This window comes from Telmatherina bonti, assembly GCF_933228915.1.
Source record: "Telmatherina bonti genome assembly, chromosome: 13".
Lineage (NCBI taxonomy): Eukaryota > Metazoa > Chordata > Actinopteri > Atheriniformes > Telmatherinidae > Telmatherina > Telmatherina bonti.
Genome location: NC_136611.1, coordinates 20,713,568 through 20,732,551, shown reverse-complemented (window position 1 = coordinate 20,732,551; position 18,984 = coordinate 20,713,568).

The following is an 18,984-nucleotide window of genomic DNA, read 5'->3' as shown; positions in this document are numbered from 1 at the left end:
CTTGTGTGTGCATGTTTCAATGCTGTGCATGTGTGTGTTTGGGGGAGTGTGTATGTATGTGTGTGGTGTGTGTGTGTGTGTGTGTGTGTGGGGGGGGGGGGGGGGGTTATTGTTGCAAATAAATTCTAGTTTCTGTTTGGATAAGGTGAAGTGATGCATTCTTTCATTGTAAAGCTAGACATGCAACTACACACACTTAACTAATTAATCACTGTGGAAAAAAAGCTTTGTAAAAAAACAAAAAAAAAAAGCATCGAAATCTCCATCTAAATTAAGTAATTAAATGTTTTCAAAGAAAGCTGTGAAATCAATGCTGCCACAGAGTAGTCTTGAGTGCAATACTTAAAGTCACTACTATAGACTATATTATCACTCTGTTATTATAGTGACATATACTAAGTCATGTTCAGTGTCAGCCACACTGTGCACCCCCCCCCCCCCCCACACACACACACACACACACACACACACCCTCCCCACACAAAACACACCTTTAAAAGTGAGAAGGCGCTGCAGGTGTGTGCATTTGTATTCTTGATGTGAGACGATAACATAACAGATAAAATCCTGGTATCAAAGCCTCTTGTAACGCTAGGGGAAACCATATCCTTTAATAGGCCGTGTGATAGCTTTTTCTCCATGGAGCCAAACTTGTGTAGTGTTTTACCTGAGTTGACCTTATCAGACCATCCAGTGTCTGCACTTTCATTCTGTTGTTACAAAGAGGAGATGGAGACAGAGGCTTGCTTCAGGTGCCACAGCGAGGAAAGAGTTTATCTTTTAAAATGCTGAGTGGAAATGAAGCGTCATCAAAGAACTCGGATCAGTGGGAGAGGATTCCTTTAATGCAGACCAGAGAGGGAGATTATCACATTGATTCTTTTCTCCTTACAGACAATCTTAGTCTTTTTTGTCAGACCAGTCTGTTAATGTGCTCAGATTTATGGTAATGACCTAAAAGTAAAAATATTATGCTGTTTTTACACTTTAGATCTGTTTTGTTTTCAACAGCACTACTTTCACGCTGCAATTTTACTTAGTTTTAAAGTCAAATGCAACAGAATAGTTTCTATTCTATCCCATTACTTTAATTATACATATAAAGGCTTTGTCCTGATAGCAGTTAAAGTGAATAACATCTCATTATAATGCAACATCCAGCTGCGAAATTATGGATTCATGTTAATGACATTAAAGGGACAATAAGCAGAAATCAACCATTTTTGGATTGAAATAAAAAGTGCTATGTAAAGACTGCAGGTGTAATTTGCAGGAGTACAGCATCTTGTCACACACAACCCCGTGCTTACAACTCCGTGTTTACCAGCCAGTCTGGCCATTCATTCATGTACATTGATGTGAATGCCACTTCCTCTCTCTTTACAGCCCTAGGTCCTTCACACCAGCAAGGCTCCAGGAAGTGAGCAATGGCAAAGTGAAATGCCAAAGAATGGAACAAAACATTCATCTGAAGATAACTGGGATCCGCACATTTTCCTTTCTGTGGGTGTCAAAGGAGACCAAAGTAGATTAGCATTGGAGATGGACAATCCCTGATGTTCAGCATGATGCCTGTTCAGGCTAAGGGAGAGATTTCCAATGTAGTGAAGTAAAATTCTTGTGTTAAAACATACAATTAAGTAAAAGTTACATTACCCATTTCAAAAACTATTTTAAAAATAACAAATCACTCACAAAAAATACTTAAATACAATAATGTGATTAAATGTAATTTGTTATCTTCCACCTCTCGGTATAGATCATGACACACTTTGCTTTGGTCTCTGCAGCAAACCTTGCGGTGAAACCCCTTTTTGCTCCTTTGAGCACCTAAATAGAGTTGCAGACAGACAACGTTCACAAACCCCTGGGGGCACAGGTAGTGGATGGGTGGGTGCAGTATAGTATGCTCCACTACATTAAATATAAAAATTAAAAATAATAAATTAAAAAAAAAACCTTCAGAAAAGCTCATGGAAAAAGAGCCAAAGGTGTAGACCTTCCAAACGCCCAGATCTGAATCTAATGGAGTATTTGAGGGATGTTCTGGAGCTAGTCTGATCCACAGAGGCCCCACAGGAGGTAAAAAGTTGCCTTGTCTTGTTTCTCGTGGTCAGGGCTCATCTGGCAGCCTAAGGGGGACCTAAGCAAGTAGTTTTCAAAAGATATTCAAAAAAGTATGTCAAGTAGGTCAAGTAGCTGCACATATAACATTCAAATACTGCTTGAATGTTAAACCATCGTGATGATTGTCCATAAACATCCTAATAAGCAAGTTCACTTGGACAATAATAAGATAAAGATCATATCAATCACATGCATGTTTGTTGAATAATAAATCAGTATAGATCCTTTTTGTTCAAACCTTAAACCTGGCATTAAGTTTACAGAAATTATGCTGTTTACATGGACACCTGCCCTACAAGGAGTTAGTGGTCCACTAAGACACTTTTAGCTGAAAAAGAAACATCTCCCTGTAAGTGCACATGTGTTTTTAAGTGAATTATTTGTCATTACTGCATGTAATGTCTCAGGGTGAAGTAAACAGGCACTTCTTTAGCACATTTCTTTGCTATCCCCTCATCAGCTCAGTGTTGCCATCTTCATTTCACTCATCTTTCACTTCATCCTTTGTGTAAAAATATCTGAAGTACACACAGCTGCATCTGACAGCACAGTCACAATGAACCCTCTGTTTTCCCAAGGCAAACACACACATTTACACACTGAGCAGTAAGAAGGAAACAGCTGAAGGATGTAATAGGGCAGATGAGGATCATGGGGTTGCAGTTTGGTTTGGGTCAGGGTGAATGTTTGGCAGCTGAGAGACAAAGACGTGCTATTAAAACTGCTTCTCTTTTGCCTCCAGCTTGCACTGCAGTGAAATCTGTTTTGTCAGTCACTTTGCCAATGAAAGTCAACTTGAATAAGCAGAAACCTTGTGATTTTCTTAGCACTCATTAAGGGACGAGAGATGTCCTCTTTGTGTGTATCAGTTTAGGACGTTCAAAAACTGGGAAACTTTCAAGTCCAGGAGTCTGATCGAAGTGATAATTGTTCACCTGCTTTGTTGAAGCATTCTTTGTGTCTGCTTTGACAGCTTTAATAGAAATTATTAATAGATATGCATCAATAAATTAGAAAAAAATAAAAACAACACTGAAGCTATATGGATGAAAAATCGTTAAAAAGTTAAATGAGGAACACCTCCAAAATATTTTATAGATAATGAAATTAGTATAAAAGATATAAATGAAGTCACCAATGGAGTAAATAAATACTTTGTAAATGGTGGACCCCGTGATGGTCCTAGCGTTTGTACACCCTGGGCGAATACCCCCATCAATACATTACAATACAATATGTTAGTCTATTACACTGATTATGCATTACCTACTCAATTCAAATAAACATGCTATTATACACATGTTATTACTTTTTCAGAATGCACAACACATTACTTACATTTCAATTGCCTTGGCATAAATATCCCAAATAAAAAATGAATACACTATACCTTACAAAGTGTTCATGTAGACGTTGGAAAATACATCAAGGCACTCTTTTTCTAAATTATGTAAACAACTAGTTCATAGTGGAACTTATAAAATAAAGAAAATGTTTTTTGTCCACACGCTGCCTTCCTCAGTGCTAAATAATTAAATTATTGCATAGGTTGGGACAACATAGCTAATATACTTTTAGTTACTATTAGCACAAGGCTAATAAACACATCAATTTATATTAGGCTGTAGCTGTTTCATTGCATACATAATACTCAGCACAGTGCACCTTTTTCATTAGTTCTTTTATCATCTTTTTTTTTTCTTCCTGAACCGGGCATCTGATGGCTTTTTTTCCTTTTTAGATTCAATCCTTCATTCAGCACTTGACTCAACTAATAACCTAGTTGCTCTGACATAATTGCTATTGACTTCTGCTTCTGCATTATTGTGCTGTATGTTTTACATATTGTTGCACTGCGTAAAACCTCAACTGTTAAATTAGCTCATTCATTACTGTAAAAAAAAGTAAGAGAAGCCTAAGTATAAGTGTATAAAACTAAAACTTTATTGAGATACTATTCATTAGGGAGTAATTTGTAACTAGATATTACTTGCATTGTGGCATACCGCTGACTGTGAAGCTACTGTCTCAGCAGCAGCAGGTGAGATGTGTCCTACCACAGAAAAGTGAGAGCCCAACCCCATAACCCCATAACCTGGAAATTGGCAGAATTTAAATATTTTCTTTTACTCTTGTATGCTTGTGCACTCACACACACACACGCTAGTTTTGTTCTAGCCAGGGGCAATTTTTGCTATGGGCGATGTGGGCAAGCGCCCAGGGCACATTATGTGAAGGGCCTCAAAGTGCATGAGAGAGAAATAAATATATAAATATATAAATATATATATATATATATATATATATATATATATATATATATATATATATATATATATATATATATATATATATATATATATATATATATATATATATATATATATATATATTTCTCTCTCATGCACTTTGTATATATATATATATATATATATATATATATATATATATATATATATATATATATATATATATATATATATATATATATTTATTTCTCTCTCATGCACTTTGAGGCCCTTCACATAATGTGCCCTGGGCGCTTGCCCACATCGCCCATAGCAAAAATTGCCCCTGGCTAGAACAAAACTAGAAAAGGCAATGAAGGTTGATGGGTTAAAATAAGATCGTGCAGATTATTTTGAGAAAAGTTACTGTCATTTTCCTAAAAACTCTGGACAAAAATTAATTCTATCGCATTGTCAATGGTTTTAGGAATAAAACCAGTGCACACTGGGATGGTATTGATATGGAATAAATGAAGAGTGTGACTGATGAAACCACTACTTCATGTTTTCAATTGTTTCTTTTAGAAAGGGGTTTTCTCATTCAAGAAGAAAGTAACCAAAGTAACTGCAAGGCGCTATTCACATATCAGGCAACAATATGTGCAAATAGATCAGTATATGTCTAGACTGAAGAATATTACATGTGGGGTATACCTCAATAATAGGTCCAAAATTATTTATTGTGTATCATGATAGTTGCGAAGTATTAGATATATTCAGATTTATGTTATTTGCAGACAACACAAACATTTATTGTTCAGGTGTGGAACTGCAGCTCCTGCAGATGTAAATATTGTGAATATGTAGATGAAAGAACATCTTTGAAATAAAATTTGAAAAAAAAAAAAAAAAAGTAAAAAATAAATAAATAAAAGAAAGATTTCCCTGTCTCTCACACACATGTACATGCTTTGTTGCTGTACTTTTTTATGCAAGTATTAACATGTATACACACTCAGGCCTATTTTTATTCTTGTGCGTATAACTGGCCAGTTTCTTATCTGTTCAATTTTTCAGATCCTCCAGTACTAAACACAAAACTCCTGTCAATACACACACTCACACACGTGCACGCACACACTCATGCACATTTGCAGGGAAAGGTATGGACATATATAAATCACTCATACTCCAGAGTCATATGCTCATACCTGTCGGTAAGGAGGAAGGCCAAACGCAGGTGAGTCCTCACATTCCATCAGCTCGCAACCTGACAGATATACAGATGTGGAGCCAGAGAGGGAACAAGTGGGGGAGAAAGCTGACCTCCCCCACTATTTTCTGCTAATCCAGAGTCTCTCCCTCACCTCTCCTCCCCCTCTCCTTCCATCCCTTCCACTCCCTTTGGGATAGAGTGCTCGCAGAGTGGCAGATGGGTGGAATGCATAATACATAGACCAATTGGGGGGGCTGGTAGGATTCTGTGTGTGTGTGTGTGTGTGTGTATGTGTGTGTGTGTGTGTGTGTGTGTGTGTGTGTGTGTGTGTGTGTGTGTGTGTGTGTGTGTGTGTGCGTGTACTCCATGGGGAGTAGGCTGCGTAGTCATTATAGATCTAATGGTTGTATTTTAGATGCTGCGCCATGCCAATTTCATTTGAAGTGTGAAAGCTAAATGAGTGTGAAGTTACTCATGCTCTGTGTACACACTCTACCCATCAGTTCATTTGAGGTAACAGATCAGTGATGCAGTCACAACATTGTAACTTACAGTACATGGAAATCATGTAAATACATACAGCATATGTGTTTGCATGTGTGTGCACCCACATTTAAGCTTATTTTTACAGCACGTGTACTTGAGGTGTCAGATTGTGAGGATTTGTCTTCCGTTCTCAGTCATGGTTCTTTTACTTCTCTAGACTTCACAGAGACTATATTTCCCTAATTACTGTGATTACAGCAAGATGACGCCAATATATCATAATGTTGTGTAATTAGCAATCAATTGTAACCTAACAAGTCCTCATTCAGCTTAGGTAATGGATTTTGGAAAGACAAGCTGAGCTGAAGCATGACTAATACAGCATGGGTAGGTATAATTAAATCCTCCTCCCTAGAAAGAGGTTCTATCTCATATCAGCCTAGTTGCCAGATTAAAATGTTGACATTTTGTGTTTCTGCACTTTGTAGATAAACATGATCTCATTTGTTTTTGAATCCTAAAAATCCAGGTTTTCTCTTGGTTAATCAAATTTTAAAACCACAATAAATATTTGCATGGAGATCTTTTATGTCCAAGTGAATCTGCCATTGACACATACAGTAGTTATATCTGTGCCACCCTGCAGACAACTTCTGAGAAATATAGGTTGAACCCCAGCATGAGCTAAAAATACACAGCACTGAGAGGGATCTCGGTGCAGCTCAGACTAGCAAAATAAATTCACTGATTTGTGCTGTTAATTTCGAGCGGAGACATTTTACATTTTGTGGAAATCCTTAGCGGATTTGAATTTGATGGGTGTAACATATTTCAAAAAGTCAGACTAGGGGCATTAAAAGACTGGAACAATAATATGTAGAAATTAAAACCAACTTGAACAACATTGAATAACTAGTTAGGCTAATTGGACTGAATAAAGAAGCAAAATGTGCACAAATGCAAATAATTTGAAGATCCTGCTATCAGTAGTGTATACCATCACAAGATTTAAAAGATGGCGAAGAATCTCGGTGCACAAAGGACAAGGACAAATGATCTTTAAGTTCTTTAGTGGCACAGCGTCTCTAGATGGACTACTATCTATTATGAACTGACTTGCATGAACATGAGACAAATGTGGGTTTGTTTTAATTAATTGGCTTGAAATGAGTATCTCTGTAAACTGCCTTGATACAACTTTACAGAGAATTGGCTCTGCACAAACAAAACTGAATAGAATAGGATTGGATTAAATGTTCTACGGCAGTGTTTCCCAGTCCTGGTCCTCAAGTACCACTGCCCTGCATGTTTTAGAGGTAATCCTACTTATCTAAATTAAGTGAATGGCTCAATAACAGGCTTGCAGACAACTTCATAAAGAGGCCCAAGTTAATCTGGTGTGTTGGAGTAGGAAAGCAAAGAGGCGGATTAACTTTTTTTCTTGCTCTTGATACCGCAAGAACAAGAAAAAAGTTTTAAAAAAATTTGACTGTTCAATTCATAATCCACGAGAAGCTTTGTCTGCAATTGGGCAGGAATTACTGTGGGGTGAGGTGGAGGGGAGGAGTCTGTGTTTTTATGTGCAATGAACCAGGTCATTTAATATTTAAAGAGAAACTTCGTCTGTGGCAGGGCGACTGAGTTTGTCTTTAAATACCACATACATTGCATGACAAAGCAGCATTATATTATTGATGCTGCTGGAAAATGTGAATGTCCCATGGCCATCCTATCTTATCTTACCTTATCTTATCTTATCTTATCTTATCTTATCTTATCTTATCTTATCTTATCTTATCTTATCTTATCTTATCTTATATTATCTTATATTATATTATATTATATTATATTATAATATATTAACTTAACTTAACTTAACTTAACTTAACTTAACTTAACTTAACTTAACTTAACTTAACTTAACTGTCATTAAAATTGAACACAAATCTCCAGGTTGACTTATTCCACCATCATAGGGTGCAGCGTCATGTGCCAAATGGCACTTGGTAGATAACTTAGAGGTACAGCAACATTATATGGGTTTTTGCTTGTAGAAATATAAACTGAGATCCTTTGTGGGATTTGGGTTATAAACACCAAGCAGAACTTTGAGTGACAGTCAGCAATGTATTAATAGTGTCATTACATTTACATCAAGAGCAAGGCCCATTCCATCCCATTTTGTTCAAAGAAGGTTTAGAAACAAGATAAGACATTTGGCAATAATAGATGAAGGCATCTGCTGGTGATCTGATTTGGGGGGGCTCCGCAGTAACAGCAGACAAATAGCAAGAGGAGGGAGAAGAAAACAAGAAAGTAGAAAACAGCGTGCAGGAACAATGAAGACAAGACAGAACATGAGAGAGCTGGCAGGTATCTGCTCTCTGGAGATTCATTAGGCTTGTCAGAAATGCTGGCTGTGGATATGCTTGCACAGCAAGCTCTTCCACGAGCACACACACACACACAAAATATACACGTCAACATGGATTGCCGCAGGTGTAAGGAGCTCTTGTCTTCTGTCAGGTATGGATAAAAGCTTGATGGGGACAGTGGGATTTGGCGTCACACTGCGAAAACAGCAGGCTGCTTGTCTCTTCATGGCTAATGCAGGAGTTAACATTTTCTTACTGGCATTGAGTTGTGGGTTTTGTAGTATACTGCATTTCAAGTGCTTAAACAAGCATTCATCTTATGTAAATGCTACTAACAATCAGAGGTTTTGGGTGCTGTGAGCATAACATTCTGGTTTTTAGTGCTTCAGAAACAAAATGTTTGTGTTGTTGAGGGACATGTCAAATGAGGTATTTGTAGTGTAAGAGGCAAATCAGTGTCCAGTAATACTGTACACTTGAACTGAGAAAGTCCTGAAGTAATGGGGTTTTTCACTTTGTCTGATCAAAAATGCTGCTGAATAATCAATTTGTTATCTAAAACAGGAGGAGGTATGTTATAAACATAAGCTTTTTTAAATTAAACCACTTTGTACATAAGAGACTCTCCATATTTCTTTTTCATTCTCTTTCTGAATAAATCAGCATTTTGCAGTTGTTTGTTTAAGGTGAGAAGCGTAAGAAGAAAAATGAGTAACAGATGATGAAACAATCTGAAATCTATGATGCAAGCTGTGCAAGTGGGAGAGTCCTTTGTGTGAATAAGTGAGCATGATTACATGCATATGCATGTTCATCTTGGCACGAGAGTGTTGTTTGTCTGGGCTTTGGTCAGCGTGTTAATCCCAGTGTTTAGAGGGGAGACAGACTCACCTTCTGATTCCCAAGCTGTTCTCACAGCCGTTTCCTTTTCTCCTAGTTAACAAAGAACTGTTCACTGTCCACACACAAAGACATAGGCATGAAAACACATGCACATGAAGAGCCGAATGACAATAAAAAAGATTTTTTCTTTGCAGAAAAAGAGTCCAGTGAATGAAGTGCCAGCTCCCAGACGCTGCGGCTCATCACAGAAAGGCTCTGAGGGAGATGGAGAGCAGCACCACACCAGCAGCTGGAAGCTAGATGACTGTTCCATGTGTTCATGTCTCACTGGAGATCCATAAAGTTTGACCATCACAGCCTGGGGCCCATCCTATGAATGTGTGTGTACGTGAGCTTGTGTGTGCATTTATAGAAAAAGACAAAACCACATACATATACAGTACAATCATCACCTCCAGGTAAGTATTTTGCCTGTAAATCTAAGTTGCAGCATTTATCAAATAATATTCACATAACTTGTGGCTCAATATAATTCTTTATTGCTAGTGGGAACAAAAACTGGTAGATACACACACACACACACATATATATAGTGGCAGTTTATGTTTCCACCTCATTTTCTGTTGAAATGATCCGGCTGGCACAGGCCATCTCTTTCTCTCCATTCTTCCTGAGGGAACTCAGCTGTGGGCTTGGGATCATGGGACTATGTTTCCGTGACAACCACACATCATCCCTGAATGCTTGCGCTAAAATAACAGACTGAATAATTTAGACAGATCCATTTTTAAACAGCATGTCAATTCACTGGCAACAGACACCACCCTTGGCACCCTGCAGACAGGCCCACCCAGGAAGGGTGTAGGGTGGGGAGCAGGGCCCAATACCAATTTAACAATATGGCAGTTGTTACAGCCAAAGAGATCCTCATACAACTGTCACAAGGAGAGTATTGTATTTAGGTCATTACAGACTCTTTTTATGTCCAATACCCTAAAAGTTTAGGCAGAAATACTGAAACCGTGATATATTTAAAAGATATGCTTATGAAAGAACATTGAAAAAGAGGAGTGTGGGACTCCAAGTAATTAAATCCACCCTGCACTGTTTGGTGTTTATGTCAAGACAGATGAAAGCAGCCTAGTTTAATGGAAGCGCCACATGGCTCCATGATCAAAGTTCAAAAGACACCATCCATCAGAGATAATCTTCATGTCTGATGTTCTCATTTAACTGGATTTAAAAGAGGGACTACAGAAATTAGCACTGATGACTGACCATTTATCAGGATGATGCATTGAAACAATATGATAATGAGTAGTTCTAATTAATTGGGACAAATTTGTCATGCATGTAATATAAAGAAGTAGAATCTGGATCAAATGAGAGTCTTACAGCTGTTTTAAGCAGAAGGCTCCAGTTTTATCTTATACCATTTTGTTAATAGATGACAAATTGTTTTAATAACTTCCATTATTAAACAATAGTTATTATTGATTACTTGCTCTAAGCTAACCCCATTCCCACAGATACTCTTGTTTTTTGAGATGGTTCATTAAAATTTAATTTAAAAGGTACTCACTTAAATCTGCTGTTCATTTCTTCACAAATTGAACAAAAGACCAAACAAAAACAGACATACATGGTAGCACGTCACTCACAGCTCCAGCTGATTGCTTATTCATATGGTACTTTGGGCTGTGAAACAAATATTTGCACTCATGATTCATCCAGGTTTCCTCATTGCCTGAGTGTTGAGAAATATCCAGACACCATTGTGTCTGCATGCGTTTGTGTGGCTGTGTGCAGAACTGTGTGTGCATGAATGGTTTTGTGTGCGCTCTTCCATTATTTGCATGCTCACAGCCGCACACGCCTAATCAACAGAGAGCTAAGCTAAATAGCACAGCAGGGTGGGTGATTACCCTCACAGGTGTGCACCCACTTTGTCTCTTTAGTCAGGTTATCAAATATACTGATTAACATCTTATCATCTGTCTGTAGTTGTGCTTTTATCCAACAGCTAAACCTATTTTAAGGACAACTTTTGCAGCATTATTGATGAAATACACAAAGGTTTCAGTAATAAAGTTCTCAAAACTGAGTAAAATATTCTTTTTAACCAAGCTCTGTGGGTTTAATAAGTAGGAGTGAAACTAAAGGTGAGAGAAAAGGAAAAAAATGGAGGGGTAACTGTGTCTGTCATTAGCCTTATCTAATATGAATGGGCCCATAAGTAAAAGCACCTTTGGTGTAGTAATGAGTTAATGTTTTCTTCTAAATTCTATTTTACAAAATCTTTGGTAAGTTCTGAAGGTGATAATGTTCTGCAAAAAATAAAGATAAAAGTTAAATACAAAAAAGAATTATTTTGCAATATTTAATACAGTAGGTACAGTCTGAGGACTGTAACAGTTTGTTTTTCTTTTTTCCTAAATTCTTATTTCAACTCTATTCTTCTAATTCTGCGAGTGAGCATCATTTACATGCAAAATACCCCCAAGCTCTTTTTCAAAGTATTTTCTTCCTTCTTCTGACACAACATTTTGATTTTGACCTTATTTCTTCTTCTGGGGTTTGGGGGAAGGAACTCTCCTGACACACCCTGTCATTCCTGAACTCACAGAGGCACACTAACTCCCTTCTCACCCCACAAACCTTCAGGCAATGCACCTGGGTACAACTCTTACACATGCAGACACATAGATATGCACACACATACACTAACTTACATTTCCCCACACAAATAAACAGACAGAAACATAAGCACACACTTGTATGTCCTTACACACTCAAAGTAGGTTTGTCCAGTCTCCAGCAACCAATCAAGAGTGTGTGTTAAGCTCTATGTTTGTGCAGCTCCCAACATCTGTCTTCAGGTGGTCTCCTCTGAGGTCCTATAACATCTACAACACCATGGCCACCTGGGAAATGACACATGCACACAAGCACACACATACACAATTTGAAAACCTCTTAGAGAAACACAGTGGGACTGATCCCCCTCAACAGTATTGATTAGCCAACCCCCAACTCAGACCAGAAGATACCAGCTGTGTCAAGCCATTTAGTTCCTGGAGCGTCAGTCTCCTGTGTGGAAGATGAAAATAACGATGCTGTTAGTTTCTTCGGTAGGAGAATTTCTGCTGGCTACAAAAGGGCAAGAAGTCCACAGGGACACAGTTACCACAGATGAAGGCAGCTCCAAGCTATTTTTTAAACCCGTGCACCGGTGCGTGTGTGCTTGTGTCTATCCTTGTAATGGTCTCTATGTGTAATATTAAGTGTGAAACTCAAACGAGAGCTTATATTAACAATGCAAGCAACCCTCTCTCTTGTCCATTTGGCTTTTGTAGCTTAAAAATGTAAAGTTTAGCCACATGGTCAGAGCTTCACACATATGAAAGGGTAAGTATCACCAATGAGGGCATTATTTTTATCATAAAGTTTCGTAGCTGTTTGATATAGTAAAGGATAGCTTATTCAAGAATCAAATAAAAAAAATTTAGTTTGTCAGTTTTTAACATCAGCCATCATTTAGACGCTTTAAAATCTGATTGTGTCACTACAGTTTGTGGGATAAAACTAAAGCTGGGGTAGGTAATGTTGGGGAGCTAGCAAGATGTGAAAGTAGCATCCTGTCTGTGCTCCTCCCCCTCTGGGTTTGCTCCTTGCGTGATCCAAGGCTTTTTTGTTCTGCCAAAGAGGTTATGTTTTTACCAGCGTTTATCTGTCTGTTTTTGTTCACGATAACTCAAAAAGTTATAGATGGATTTTATTGAAATTTTCAGGAGTTGTTGAAAATGTGAAAAAGAAGAACTGATTTATTTTGGTGATGATCTGGATCACGGTTTGGATCTAGGAATATTTTTAAGGCTGGGGTTGAGATTTGCGCTCTCCGAGTGCTTTTCTACTTTGCAGCTTTTTCTACCAGAGATTTTCTCTCTCTTTAGCGGGAAGGGGCAAATAAACCGAGCCGGGCCGGGGAAATCCTTCCTGCATTTTCTCAGCCATGTTTGCCTTCTGAGTTTCTTCTTCACTACTTTGTAATTTCATCCTAACACGCCATTTATATGCAGGGTGTGGCTATCAGGTGTGTGCTGCAGGAAGGGGAGGAGGGAAGCCGGGAGAAGAAGCTTACAAAATATAAGAAATGAACAGCTTCAATTTGGCCCGAACGTTTTGATTGGTCAGAGTTTTTACAGATTTACAGTAAACTGAGGGGTCCAACTAGAGATGTAATTGTTCATGAGTACAAAATGTATAGACCATCAAGACGAGAAACCACTTCACCCAGAGTAAATAAAAAAAATGTCTCTGAGCAAGATTACCTACCCAAGCTTTGAGAAGAAAATGTTTAAAACAAGAAATTGTCCCATGAACACTGAAATTATTACGTTAAACAAAAAAAATCCCAAAAGAGGCATAACTACAAATTCCCCCTTAACATAACTGAGATTTAAGTAAAGACTTGCTGGGAATTAAGTATGAAATAAAACACATTTTTATTAATGTACTGAAGTAAATTTTATTGTTTCAGTAAGCTTGTGGCTGTTGGCAGGAATGACTCACTGTATCTTTCTGTATTGCAGACTTGAAAATGCCTCTGAGTATACACATTGTTTAATTTTTTGACAAGGGCTTTACAAGGATTCTTCATAATATGGGTGGAAATCAGCATAGAGATCTGTGCTCTATGAGTGCTTTTCTAGTTTTCTCTCTCTGTAATGAAGATAGTGTGAAGAATTGTCTATTGTGTTCAGCAGCTTGTCGTGTTCTTCTTTATACAATCAGTTCCAGAGGCTCTAAATCAGTCGCTAGCACAGAGAGTTTTCTTGTTCTTGACTACTAAAAGAATATATGAAAACTCAGTACTGATATCCTGTGTGCAGGTCTTTGCCAGTACCATGACATGTCTAAGTTGAAAAGCATGGCCTCCTCCTCTTGGCTTTCCTCTAACTTCATTGCATCAATCAGCCAGTGCAGGCTTAAAGCAGTGCACATACACATGAGTGTCTGTGACGTGTTCCTGCAGTCATGTCTGAGTGAAAGGAATAATACTGTATTCTCTGTATTCATGCTTTCTCCTTGTTCGCACAAACTTGTCCATTTTTCAGCTAACTGTGTCAAATTTAGAAATTAGAGTGGTTGAGAAAAATCCTTTGAGTCATTATCAATGTGTAGATTGTGACATTTTATCAAATAAAATAAAACTCAGCGCTAGACTTATACACATGTGGTGACCACAAGGCTGGTAAGACTTTATCAGGAGATCCATATAAAGAAAGGGAATGATTGTGCTCCTCTCACTAACAGATACACTGTAATAACTGTGGTAATTTTAGAAACAGATAAGAGATAAAATATATTTATATAAATAATATAGATCAGTAAGTGTTAATATTTTCAGCAGATTAAAAAAAATTCATAAGGAAGGTTGTTTTGGGGCATGGCATGTGGACATTGATGTTGTAGAAGAGAAATCAGTCAAACAGTTCTGGTTTATCGTCTGGTGATAGTGGTAAACTGGAGCCACGTGTCTGAGCACATTGGCTTGCCTGGCTAGCTCCATGTTGGAAGCTTTCACAGCTGCTGAAAGTGGGCTTGGGTTTGTCGAGACATGAACTGTGTCCTTTCCCTTTACAAATAAAATCAGAATTCTCTCCCACTGTTTAAATTTTCATTAGTTCTCATATATAATTAAACTTGTTGCAGGTCATGTTTCTTCATATTTTTTGTTTAATCTTTATTCCAGACACATTGGTCCATGGCATCCATAAAAAACAACACCATTATCATCATCACCATAAAAAAGCTCCTTCTTAAATATTATAACAATGCCTGTTGGGACAGACACTCATGCCAGTGTTCATGCAAAACAGAAGCAACGCCTTGTGACTTAGTTATGGCCAAGTCAAAACCATAACAGTAATATTTCTTCAATCTAAAAATGGGCTATTTTCACATCATCTGTACACATATTAAACTTGTGTGCCAGTATATTTGCTTGTTACAGCACTGCTGATGGAAATAATCATCAATGTCATCACATAAATAATTTATGATTATTTCCCTTCAATTTTTTTCTTTTTTCATCACATTAAACGCATGGTCTGCTAAATAAAATTAAGAGAATTTTAGTTTCTGGTCCGTCTTGTTCCAAGGAATCGTGACAACACTCTTTTAAGGATTATATATGATGTCATACTGCACACCATAGCTTGAACAGACTCAAAGCAGCTGTTGTAAACCAACACTGTAGGGCTGCAGCGTGTATTTTCATGCTGTAGTTTGCTAATCTCCAGTTTAGATTAAACTGAGCACATACCTGTAGCTAAGTTAGCTCTAAGTAAACTTTGATACTGAAGTGCTCTTTGTCCAATCTCTAGTTTATTTTTAGCTCCATTGTCAAAACTTTGATAAAATGAGCTAACATGTAGCCCCTTTATACACTCACTAAACGTTTAACATGACATAGTTTCTCCACATTATCTTAGCTAGTGCTACTATATACCCCGATTAGCACTACTACAGGGCAATCTAGAAACCAAATTGTCATGATGAATATGTATTAAGTTTGTATGTAGAGGAAATATGAAAGACAAATTCCTTTGGTCTTTCTGTACAGGCGCAGCTTTCTGTGTCCTCTTCAAAAATTAAATATTTATGACAATTGTCCATCTTGTCACTGTCCAACTCAACACGTCTCTCTGCTGTTCTGCAGTGTCTGTATCTGACTTTACCCTTTCTGCATTTTTGACAAGCTGGCACTCAAAGGGCTTTGTCAAACCTTCAAACTTCATGAAATATATAAACCGAGATACGTAGATGTAACGAGACAGAGGAAAGAGGGAGAAAGATGAATAGCAGAAATGTGAGAGAAGTGTAAAAAAACATGAAGACACATTGAGAGAGTGAGAAAAGAGATATGAGCTCTCTGTAGAGAAAGACAATAAAGTGTGAAAGGTTCTTCCTTTGCTGGCTGTCCTCTCCTCGGGGGCTGTGCGACAGAGAGCGCTGCAGAGTCCCAGTTAAAAGAGAAAAAATGACAGGAGCCATTTCTCTCTCTCGCTCTCTCTCTCTCTGTGGCCCTTTAGGTTGAGGATTGTTTATGTCTGTGTGTGTGTGTGTGTGTGTGTGTGTGTGTGTGTGTGTGTGTGTGTGTGTGTGTGTGTGTGTGTGTGTGTATCAGAGTGAGAGAAAAAGAGTTTGAGGCAGAGAAAAAAAACCAAGTAAAAGGAAGGCCTTGGGGTCTAGTAAATCAGGCATGGATTGAACAGGAGAGTCCTGGAGGATCTTTTGTAGGAAGACAGATGTCCATAGCATTCTAGGCCAAAGGTTATAGTCAGACACACCAGTTATTTCATAAAAATCACGCATCCACAAAGGCATGACTGAAATAAGCCAGAAACAAAACCAATTTCCTCCTATCATACCTCATTATCATGTCACAGCCCTGTGCTTCGTATTTGGTTTCTTCTGAAATGCGAAATACCGCTGTGATCAAATGATGAGACCAAATGGCTAAACCCGCCGCTTTTGTAAACAGTTTATCATTGATTATTCCAACATGTATTATGTTTCACACTGTTTTCCTTTAGTTCTTAAAGCAGTAAAGATGGCACAGCAGTGCACAATTGCTCCCTGACAACAAAGCATAATAATGATTCACAGGCAGGAGTTTTGGAAATTAGATAAAACAGTTTTTTCTTTGCATAATGCAGCAGAATTCTACAGAGGCATCCAGGTATTACATATATGAGACCAATCCAAATTAAAGATAAAAGTTCGAGGATGAATGAAGGTCTGGCAGTATTCAAGAACTCATGACATCAACTCAGTTGTTTGCAAATGTAAGAATGTATGCATGAGTGTTTGTATGGACAAATCCAGCAACAGTTTTGTGTTGCACCATCTTGCAATGTGGCCATTACTGAGGTGGCAAGTCCTAATTCCTTGTGTCTGCCTACATGGGCAGTAGCATGAATATCTGGACTTACAGCATTAGACAATGGTCTACATTTAGTTTTTAAGGTACCTTATCTGGATATCTCAAAGTTATTCCATTTTTCACACGAAGACCATCTGAATGGCCAGGACAGAGCTAAGGTCCCACACTGAAGACTGAGTACCCCAGAGAGGACGCCATCACATCCATGTGATAGTGTCTGATAAAAGTGTGCAGAGATGCCCATGTTGCAGTGTTGTAGATACCTTCCACAAAACCCCCTTAAAACAGGGGGTAGAAGTACCTCTAATGCAGGGATGTCCAAACTCAGTCCTCAAGGTCCGCTGTCCTGCAGGTTTTCAGTGGTTCCTTGCTTCAGTACACCTGACTCAAATTAAATTGATCCAACAGTCTATGAAGCTCTGCACAATGACTCATTGATTTAAATCAGGCGGGTTTGAGCAGGGATACACTGAGAACCTGCCGGATTGTGACCCTCTAGGACTGAAGCGGGCCACCCCTGCACAAGTGGAATGAGCATGCAAGTGCTCACAAGGCCCGTGGTATTTATATGACTCCTCCACCACCCGGCATGAAAGCCACTGGCAGGATAAAGGCCTCCGCCTATGACTGGAAGCCCAGAACACGGACAGCCGATTACTCTTCCTAAACCCTTTAGTGCTGTCCAAATAAATGCATAATGCTTTCACAGGACAGAGGAAAAATGTAACTGTTCATCACTTTCATTAGCAAATGGTTAAATCGATGTACCTCATGGGCTCAAACGTGGTCCTGAGGGCAATTCTAAAACCACTGGCAAATCCACCAATGGGTCCCGAGTCTTAATTACAGGCCAAAGTCCTACATGCTTCTTTGATAAATCTCCTTGGATGCATCCCTAAAACACACATGGTAGGCAGAAACAACAGCCAAATAAACTTTAATGGTAGAGAAGGCTTTCCCTTCATCCAACAAATCCTGCAGGAAACATAACACCTCCAAATGTCCATGTTGATTGGTATAGATCTAGGGCCAGATGTCATGGGGTGCTGGAGGTGGCCGTGGAGCTGGCCAGGAGATGGTCCCCCTCTCCTGGCCCATGAAGGGGGGACAGTGGAAAGGCACCGGGTCAAGCTCCACACCGTTCTTTGCCGCCTCTCTACGGAGAAACTCAAAAAGAGTTATCTCCTCCACTGGGTCCGTAGCTGGCCAGTTCATTCTGTCATGGGGTGCTGGAGGGGTAGACCCAAATGCAGACCAGAGAGGCAGGGATGCAGAAACTAGATTATTTATTCTTTAGATGCAGGAACACAGGAAACCTAAAGAAGCACTGGGGCTAACGGAGACTAACTCAAACACAATGAACCGGCACAGGAAACAGAAACCAAGGGGTATAAATACACAGGAACAAAATGAGACACAGGTGAGTGAATGAGTTAATGAGACCGGGTGAATCAAATGAACAGGTACAAAGGCTAAAGAAGGGAGGACCAGAACACACATCGTGACACCAGATGCTGTTCATGGCTTTTCCATTCAACATGGCCCCCCACCCTGTCAATGATGCATCTGTTGTTAGGGTCTTCCTCATGACCATTGTTCCCAACGATGAATACCTTTGGATCTCTACAATAAAATACAGCCAGCAAACACTTGAGGGGAATTCTCTCCCTTCACTTGTGATAGTCCAGCCACAACAAGAACAACCAGCACTGAAAATCCTGTATCATCAGCGGTCCCTGAGGAACAACTGATATTACC